Here is a 9,129-nt window from a genome sequence, read left to right as displayed (position 1 = left end):
CAACAACAAAATCCCTCACTTGAAATCAGGCATGCCTGGATGAAACGAGGCACCGACAAAAGCGAAAGCAGCTCCAGACTTTTTAAAGAGCCGACTTCCTGGACCGAGAAATCTGAACTGTAAAGCTAATGAAAAGGCGTTTTGTACTCTTGTTTCAAGACGGCAGTACTTTTTACATGCTTGTAGGTTGTCTTTTTTTGTAATGCATACAATGCCATGTGCTTGAATTTGCCTAATTTATACACACGCGTGTGTGTGCGTGCATATGCGTGTGTGTGTGTGTGCGCGCGTGTCTGTGTGTGTGTACAGAAGGCGTGGGTAGTTAAAATACTTGAATTGGATCCTCTAGCCTTTGGGGGTAGTATAGTACTAATACCAATGTTGTACAGAATTCCCTTTAAGATCAACTCCTCAGAGTTTGTACTCCAAAGTGTGACTTAGAAAACTGTAAAGCAGGAGTGAGTGTGTGTAAAAACACAAAGTGTATATCTGTAACCCACTTTTACCAAACCCTTTATAAGCAGCAGTAGAAACCAAATGGCATTACTAGTGCACTTAGGCTAGGTTAGCGCTTTAACTAGTTTCATTTGTCTCCACTTACAGTTAAGATTTCTTTGAGAATGTCTCCCTCTTTTTTTTTCTTTCTTTTTTTTTTAATTGGTGCCGGCTAACAAACTTCAATGTCATCCTTCATATAGATGCTTTTTTAGGGGTTTTTGTTAGAATGATTCCAGATATTCCAATGATTAGAAAAAAATAATGAAATAAAGATTTATCACATGAAGGCTGTACAGCACAGCTTTTTAGTGTGTTCTCTATGAAAAGATGGATATTGCTAGCTACAGCTGTGCTTTTTTAAAATAATGTAATTTTTCTTTTGTTTTAGAGCTTATTTTCTCTAAACTGTAGGATTTATTCATTAGCTAGTCAAAGCAGCCACCCCAGAGGGACTGGCAGGTGTTTCTTTTTGGTTGGGTTTTTTTTTTTTTCTTTCCATGCCTATTATATTCTGTGTTATTTTTGGGTTTTTTTTACTTGTTTTGGTCTATGATTAATTTACCCTAGGAATCATTATTTTTCCAAATGTACTTGGTTGAGATCTGTATTTATTATCACTTCAAAAACGATGAGAGGACAGCAGCGAGACGGGGGCGTTTGTTTTCATTTGATTTTTCCAGGTTGGTTTTTTTCTACCGTGTAGTTTTGTTTTGTTTTCTTTGTTTTGTTTGTGAAGCCAGCAAGCCGTCGTGAAAGCTCTACCTCGTCTGAGCCATTCTCAGTTCTGTTACACTTTTGTACATCATTTCAGAAAGATGTAACATCATGTCCACAATAAAGATCAATACACAAATATGGCGCCTGGTTGCCTTGTTTTTTATTTTTTAAATCGGTCATTTCAGGGAGTATCTCAAATTATAGCCAGTCACATTGCCTGTTTGATATTCAGTAGCCTTCATGATGATTGTTCTTGGTTCCGTTAAACAGCTGGGCTGTGTCGAGGCTGCATTTAATTTTAGCAACCCGTCAAATTGTATCTGTTTATTTTCTATTCAAAATCAGTATGAATGAATAGTTATGTTCTCATGAAATACTTTAAAGGACCAATGATGAATTTATATATTTATCAAAACCAGTATGAGAGGACAGCAGCGAGACGAGATTAAAGAAATTATATGTTTTTTTTTCTCGTTATTTCTCCTTATGATTTAATTAAGCAGAAAAATAACATAAGTAACACAAAAATATACATTTCTATGCCTGGTATTGAATGTTTCCATTGGGCACTTGAGACCAAAATATATATGTTTCGGCCAGTGAATGAAATTCCACACCTAAAACACCCATGACCCTGAACACACCATCTCCACAGTGAAGCATGGTGGTGGCAGCATAATAGTGTGGCTCTGGTTTAGTTCAGTAGGCACAGGTAGGAATATGATTTTTACTATGTACAGGTCAGGATAACCCTGAACATAGAAAATCTGTTAGACTGTAAAGGACTTTAGACTGGGACAGTCTAAAGGACAACCTGAAACAAAGACATCATTTAGATCAAAGCATACTGGTGGGTTGTAATGGCTCAGTTAAAGTCCAGAGCTAAATCCAATATTTGGCAAGACTTAACAATTGATGTTCATGGATCCATTCAGTCTGACTGAGCTTCAACTGTTGAGCAAAGAATAACAGGCAAACATCTCCAGCCTTTTGTCAACAATTCTGTTTATGGACAGCAAAGGTGTTGAGGGGAGCCGTTTTGATGGCTCCAGGAAAAGGTATCTGAACTTTGTAGATGATGTGGTTCTGTTGGCTTCATCACACTGTGATCTCCAACTTTCACTGGAGCAGTTGACTGTAAAGCAGGCAGGATGAAAATGAGTGCCTCCAAATCTAAGATCCTGGTCTTGAATCAGAAAAGGATTCCTCCTCTTGGTTGGGGATGAGGTCCTGCCCAAAGCAGAGGAGTTTCAGTATCTTTGGGTCTTGTTTACAAATGACAGAAAAATGGAGTGAGAGCTCGATAGGTGGATTGGTGTAATGATGCAAGAGCTGTACTAGTCTGTCGTAGTGAAGAGAGAGCTGGGCAGAAAGGTAAAGTGGTAACTCCATTTACCAGTCGATCTACGTCTCTACCCTTATCTCTTGTCGTCAGCTCTGGGTAATGACCAAAAGAAAGAGATCTTGAATACAAGCAGCCGATACAAGTTTCTTTCACAGGATGTGTGCTGCTCCACAACAAGAGGAGCCAGTTCAGGCAACTTGATCATATAATTGGGATGCCACCCAGGTGAGGAATTCCAGACGCATCCCTTTAGGAGGAGACTTGGAGTAAGACCTAGGACATGCAAGAGCGACTGTATTTCATGGGTGGCCTTGGGACGCTCTGGGATTCCCCCCAAGGAGCTGGCCCAGGTGGCTGGGAAGAGGGAAGTCTGGGCCTCTTCACTCAGGCTACTGGCCCAAGACATGATCCTGTTATCTTCTGGATTAAACAAGATAACAGGCGGAAGAACGGATGAATGGACGGATATTTCCATCTCTAGACAGACAAACCTAAATGGACTTACAGGAGACTTTTAAAAAAAATGTATTAGTAAAAATTGAATTTTTGGTCTCGTCAAGATTGTCAATAAGCTACATTGAACTTTGAGGTTGTAGTATCACAGAAAGTTCAAGGCACATGACTACTTTGGTGAAGCATGTGTTGATCATCAAACCCTCATACCCTGACCCGTTCCTGCATATGTTCTGATGTCTTTAAAAACATGAAGCAACTTTGATAATTACTTGCAGTGCGAGTGTTGCTGATCCACGGTGAGCTGAAAACAGATCAAACCTGAACCACACCGCAAGCAGCCGCTCCCTTTCATACCGCGGTGACACGACCGACGGACCCCAACTTTGATGTTCGCCCAGGCCTCGCCGCCACCTTCATGTCCGTGTGTGGCCCCGCAGCCGAAGTCGAGCTGCCCAGCAACGATGATAAGAAACTCACAACCTTCAGCTCTGAGCGACCACCTGGGGATCGGCTGCTACTTTGCCAGTCCCTTTCATGTTCTGCCTCTGTGTGCGCGCGGCGCGCCTGTCGGTTTGAGTGACGCCTGAATGACAGGTTCCCTCTGAGAACATGGCACACCGCGTTAATGCCAGGCAGGCCCCGTGGGCTGAGAACAGACTGCAGCTGCCCGTCACTCTTCCCAGACCTCATCAGTCACTGCGAAGGCAGACGTGAAGGCCCTGAGCTCCCTGGAAAAAACCTGTTGGCTGACATCTCTTCTTTCTGTCACACAGCAGAGAGACGCTGACTGACTGAATGACTGACTGAGGCGGAAAAATACGCCAAACTCCAGGCTGACTCTCAGCTGATGGATAGGTGCATTAGAGAACACTATAGTGTGATTTTTTTATGTGTCATAAAAGAAAGCTGCTGCTCTTAGAGGAAGTCTTGTTTTGCAGGTATAACCACAGGGGTGATCTAGACATCGGTTTTTCCCAAAGCAGAGGGAATTTTGAAAACTTTTTAAGAACATGTTTAGAGTTTCTTTTTTTTAATTACTATTAATTGGTACTACTTGGGGAATTATTTCCCAATTTATTTTTGTAGTGGGTAGTAGCTGCCACTCTTGTGACGATGAGATATTTCAGACACCAATATTTGATCTAATAGTTTAGACAGTTTATACAGGATAGCCTTCGACTAGCTCAGGTTCGATTAGCAACCTGAGCTATTAACTGTCTTCCCTTTTTGTAAGCAACCCACCTCTGACAATATCATCATCAGACTCACCTTGCCCACTTGAGCTCCAAAAAACATGCCTCTCCTCCTCCAGACGTGATCGTTCCTGGCTCCTGGAGAGAAACTGAACTTAATCCCATTTCTCAATCTCTGTGAATATTCTTGTAAATAAACCTTTAACTCTTCACCTGAGTGATTCTGTAGGTGAGTCAGGAAATTGAACCCCAAAATGATAAATGTTTTTGCTTTTCATCAGAGAGGCATTCCGACCAGAAAACTTTTAAACACTTGCTTCAATCTTCTCAATCGTCCCGGCCCAGTAAAAACGTGAATCCTAACTATGTTCAGCTGATTGTGAAGCTGGTTACCGTACAAGTTTTGTTCCGCCATCTTGAAAATCTATACTCACCTTTCACCGCAATCTTTGCGGTTTTCACCAGGCTACTGTTGAGAAAATAAATTTAAAATAAGCTAGTTTTAAAACTTAACATGTCTTGATTCAAATGGCCTAATTGTGGTTTTGAAATTAGTAACGTATTCTGACTTTTTGACCTTTAATTTACCTGTAGTTACAGCAGATGGTTTGCTAGGATCGTTTGAACTGCCTTTTGGTAGTTCTGACACATGCTAAACTGATGCTAATGCGTTGCTTTATCAGTTCCTCATGTTTGTCTTTGCCTCTTTTTACAGTTATTGTAAGTTTGTTTCATTTTTACTAGAAGAATGTTACTAACCTAGTAGCATTCAACGATGATGAATGATGTACTTTATCTGGAAGTTGAAGCATCATCCATTGTATCGTGCCATACCTGACCAGGATGGCATTCATAAAATAATACTGTATCTTACAGAGAGCTGTTTGACTATCAATTTATAATACACAGGTGGTGTCCTGACATTTTTAAACTTAAAAATAACATTTCTTTTTAAATATTGACCTTGGCACTTAACAGCTGATACTAAAACCAAACTAAGAATTTCTAGTGAAGGTGAATTTTACTACTCATAATCTTTTGAAAAAGCCTGATTTCAAAAATCTTGAGCTATGCTCCTTATGTATTTCTCAATTTTCTCTAGTCAAATCAAGTCCAGTTTAAATCTGACTATTATCTCTTAGCTCTTATGTCCAAGTCAGAGAGCCTGATCTCAATCTGCCACCAGGGAGCACTATTCCTCTCTAATGGCTTCCTAAATGCTCTTTTTCTTTTTTTCTTTTTTTTTTTAGAAGGGTCCAGGTTCGCGTTGAGAGGACCAAATGGCACTTGTACGTGCAGGATGGCAGTTTGGAGTAAGTATACTTAAAACACACTAGGGCACATATCAGCGCAGAAGCCCTGACTACAGCTACCACCAGAGAGTCTGACTCCTCCGCATTTCTCAGGCAAAAGGCCAAACACATTTACAACACTTCAAGTGTCTGCGACACAAGAACGCCCTCTCCACTGTGAGATATGTAAATATTGCACTAATCAAAGGGTTGTGGAATCGCAAAATGCCACGGAAAGGTTATGACCTGGAGCCTGTGCTAATAGGGGAGGGAGGGAGGAAGAGGGGAAGAGAAGTAGGAGGAGGAGGGGGGAGGGCTTGGGGGGGAGAGTGGGGCTGAGCTGTGGTGGTGGAGGTGGGAGGGAGGAGGAGTGACAGCTACCACAGGCGTTCCTCCTGCCTGAGGAGGACCTTCACATGCTGACCTCCGCCTCCTGCACTCCAACGCTCTGACAGTAATGAATAGGAAGGGGCTGTTTATGCATATCAAATGTTATTTACTCTCGCACAGTCAACTGTAGCCAAAGAGGACAGAAAGAGCAGCACAAAAAAAAAAAAAAGAAAAGAAAGAATAAAAATAAAACCAGGATATTCCCAAAGACCGCCGGCTGCCTTTGGAACAATGTGGACAGAAATGCAAAGGCCTGTGGTACGCTGAGGTTAATCTATCCATCGCAGTGAATTACATGACATGGGTTTTTGTGGGGCTTTACATCGACCTGCTGCATTGTTCGCTAGAGGTGGGCGAAGGCCTGTCACGATGTCCGAGTTTTTCTGGACGATAAATCGTCCCAGAAATTATCGTGATAAACGATAATGTCATTTTCAGATCGTTTTCAACTAAAGCAACAATAATCGTGGTATAAATGCAAGAATACCCACTCAAAGATATAAGAATAATAATTTCTAAAGAATGTATAATACTTGATCTGGAAAACATTTTAAATCTCCAAAATAAAAAGACAAAACAACAATAATTAAAATGGATTATGAGGAGTCTGCAACTAAAATTGAAATTAAAAAAATATTAATTAATCTTAGAGTATACAGGAAAAAGTGGGAATTAGGACCTTAGTGCAAACTTTGCACAAATATTTGCAGGGTTTTTCAAAACGCTGACTTTTAAAGGGGACCATCTCTAACAATTGCTGTCCAACTTAAAATTATCAATCTCATTTTAATTTACCATGCAACTGATTTATTGTTTATCGTGACAGGCCTACGTGGGTGGATCAATCAAAAATATCGATATCGGTATCAGTATGGAATCGACAAAAGTGTGGTAAGACTGATACTTGTAAGTTTCAGGTTCCCTCTTGAAGTTTTGTTTTATTTTTTAATTGTAGTTTCCCAAGAATATCTCAAATAAGATTTTGTTTCGATTTGCACTGCAGTTCTTGTTCGTATTTTTCATTCTTACGGTTACAAAGGTATTTTGTAGATACCTAGAAATTTTGCCCAAATTCTGTCCTAGATTCCAACAAAATCTTTCAAAGAAAAACCCAAAAGAAGATCTAAATGTCAGAAGTTTGATATGTCAAACTTCAATAAAAAGTAGTGGTATCGGTATGAGTATCGGGGATACTAATTAATTATTTACTTGATATTGAAATCAAAATATACATTATCAAAAACCTCTCCTGTATCGCACAATTTCATTATTATACAGATGAAAACCAGTGCAGTGTTTTCAGAACCAAACTCAACAACGAGCTCTTGATATCTAACCCACACGGTCATTATTCCAACTATCTCCGCCACCACCAGGCTGAAAGTCTATATCCAGCCGCAGAATCTAGTGGGGTGGCAGGCTGTTAACATGCATTCTAGTCGTGTAACATATTTTTAAGCAGGATTAATTCTTCTCCGCATTGACATGATTGCTCTTAAATAGCACAAACCTTAAAAAGCCAGAGGGAACAGAAAGGAGAAAAAAAAAAAAGCCTGAGCAGAATTATTCAAGGGAATGACGTTCGACTCAAGAAAATAACCTTGAGCGGGAACAATAAGGAATCAGCCGCCAGAAAACGTTTGTGTTTTGGGTTTTGTTTTTTTTTACTCCCCGATGCCCGCGTGTCATCGCCGTCGGTTCACGGCTCGGCCTCATTTCCGACCGCCCCTTTTGAGAATTAAGTTGGATCTTAAGGATGTAAATGAGAACCTATTCGGCGGCCCCCACCCTCTCTCATGTGAATCCCAGGACAGAGCATGACATTTAACATCGCCTTCACTAATTTGTGCTTAATAGCCAAAAAGTTATTAGAATTAACGTTAATGACATTTCATATGTCTCCCCCCTTTCTACATTCATTACTCCTTCTCTTCTGCTGCTAGTTAAGCAGCTAATGCCGGGGCGCCTTCCGCTCGCAGCTTAAATATCACGTTACACTTTTTGCCAGAAATCTTTCAGTTGGCCTGTTTTTTTTTCCCCGTTCTTCCAATCTTCACTTTTCACAGCCTCTTTGCAGAGAACACAAGAATTAAAGAATCAAAGTGGAGAAAGGGAGGGAGGGCGGTGTAATAAAGCGTTTTAAGTTGGAAATCTATTCTATCGGTCACACCCTTTGCACCAATTGACACGACGCGTTGCGGGAGATTAAGCCGTTTGTTGCTCGACGGCCGTTCCGTCAACCCGAGCCCCTCTTGTCGAAACAAGCACTGTATAAGGAAAGAATGGGAGGTATTTATACACTTCCCTCTGATCCCTGCGTTAGGAAGACGAGGAGATTATTGTGTGAAAGATGAACATTTTGTTTCTATCAAAACAACAAGCTCAGCCGGCCGGGGAGGTCCTCCTCTCTCCGGCAATTAGTGACGGTCTGCAACCTTGCTCAAGGGCGGTGGGATTTTCTCGTGTGTTTCTTAGGGGAGGGTCACCGAATTCCTTCGGCAGCTACCGGGACTCAAAAGGAGCACCCCAAGGTGTTACCGCGTGACTTCAATTTAATGGCAGGACATGTTGAAGAGGGAGGTAAACAAAGAGAGGGCTGCAGGAAGTTAAAGTAGCAGTGCCAAATTATTTTACTGCGTGAATTGTAATTACATCACAGCCACACGGTTACCAGCTCAAATATTCTCAGCGATATTGTGCCTGTTTTTCTGTGGCAACTAAACACTTAAAAATGTGAGTTAAAACTGAAGAAAAAGTTGTTGACTTCCTGCAAACATTCCACAACTTCTTGAAAAGTTTTAAATGTAATTGTTTCAGTTTAAAGGTAAATATATTCTGCATCTTGCTACTTTGGAAAGTTGGCCACCAACCAGAAAAAAACAGTGTGTTTTGTTCAACAGGGGCATGTTATATCACAAACACTCCACAGGTGAGGAGAGGGACTCTGGAATTGACTTTTCTACATGGACCGGGCAGCCTGCGAGTGTTTCGGGAAACTGATTTCACATAAATTCCGAGAAACATTAGGATTTATTTTTTAAGAGTTGCTAATGGTACATTTAACCACAAAATCTCTACATCGGGAACAATTGTTCCTGCTTTTCTGTTACCGTGGATTTACTGAGAGTCTGACACTTTCTTTTCTCATTGTCCTGAGCAGAACAAACTTTGTTCTTGTTTTTGTCAAGTTTTCTTCATTCTTTCGGAGCATGAAGAAATGTGTTTCTTCATGCTCCGA

The sequence above is a fragment of the Poecilia formosa genome, unplaced genomic scaffold (genome assembly GCF_000485575.1).
Source record: "Poecilia formosa unplaced genomic scaffold, Poecilia_formosa-5.1.2 Scaffold0, whole genome shotgun sequence".
Lineage (NCBI taxonomy): Eukaryota > Metazoa > Chordata > Actinopteri > Cyprinodontiformes > Poeciliidae > Poecilia > Poecilia formosa.
This window is presented reverse-complemented; position numbering follows the sequence as displayed.